Here is a 1,234-nt window from a genome sequence, read left to right as displayed (position 1 = left end):
CCCGGCCTAGGGTCTAGCGTCTCTCTGCACCCTCAGGAGGCTGTCATTGTTGAAAATCTGATCGGGCCACATAATCGCGATGGGGCGGGGACATAGTGGACCAAACCAATAGGGAGCCCTGAAGGGCGTGCGTGGCGGGCAACTGGCTGCACGCGCCCCTCTAACTGGGAGGGAGGGTGGAGGCTGGCACATTGCACTGCCTCAAGTCGCTGTGCTGCAGGGGACCTTGCATGGAATCCCAACTCTGAGGAGCCTGAGGCAGGAGGATGGCCAGTTCAAGACTAGCCTGGGCTATATAGTGAGAGCCTGTTAGAAAAAACCAAAACAAAAAACCATGCCCACATTCAGGCATGGTGACAGCACTCCTTTAATCTCAGCACTGGGGAGGCAGAGACAGGCAGATTTCTGTGAGATTGAGGCTAGCCTGGTCTACATAGTGAGTTTCAGTCTAGCTGGGACTACAGGGAGACCGTATCTCGAAAAGAAAAGCCTGCAAACATTTCAGGAAAGGGTGAAGGGAATGAAAAATTTGTTTTGCTTGATGGCTTGCTGTAGGTGTCTAGACATTTATCTCCTTGGGTGGACTGTGTCATAATTAGACACTGTGTTTAGAAATGAGGGTTGTGACAGGATATACCATCTTTGTTGGGAAAAAAAATCTAAATAATGCTGGTGTGGCAGCTCCTGCCTATAATCCCAACACTCAGAAACTGAGGCAGGAGGATTGCTTTGATTTCAAGGCATGAGGAAAGAAGCTAGGCCTGTGATGGCTGACGGTATAAACCCAGGATTTGGGAGGCTGAGGTAGGAGGATCATTCCAGGAGAGTTTGAGGCCAACTAGGGCTACATGGTGAGTTCCAGGTTAGCCTGGGTTCCAGAGTGAGACCCTGTCTCAGAAAGGCAAAAACAGGACTGAGGATGTAGCTCTCGCTTCATAGAATGTTTGTCTAGCTTGAATGAAGCCCTGGGTTCAATCTCCCGCACTGTATAAAACCAGGTAAGGGGCTGCAGAGATGCCTCAGCAGTTAAGAGCACTGGCTGCTCTTGTAGAGGACCCAAATTCAGTTCCCAGCACCCACATGGCAGCTAATAACCATCTATAATGCCAGTTCAAGAGGATCTGATGCTCTGTTCTGGCCTCTGCCTGCATTGCACCCATGTGGTGCACTTACATAATGCAGGGAAAACATTAGATAGATAGATAGATAGATAGATAGATAGATAGATAGATAG

The sequence above is a fragment of the Nannospalax galili genome, unplaced genomic scaffold (genome assembly GCF_000622305.1).
Source record: "Nannospalax galili isolate Female #2095 unplaced genomic scaffold, S.galili_v1.0 scaffold842, whole genome shotgun sequence".
Lineage (NCBI taxonomy): Eukaryota > Metazoa > Chordata > Mammalia > Rodentia > Spalacidae > Nannospalax > Nannospalax galili.
This window is presented reverse-complemented; position numbering follows the sequence as displayed.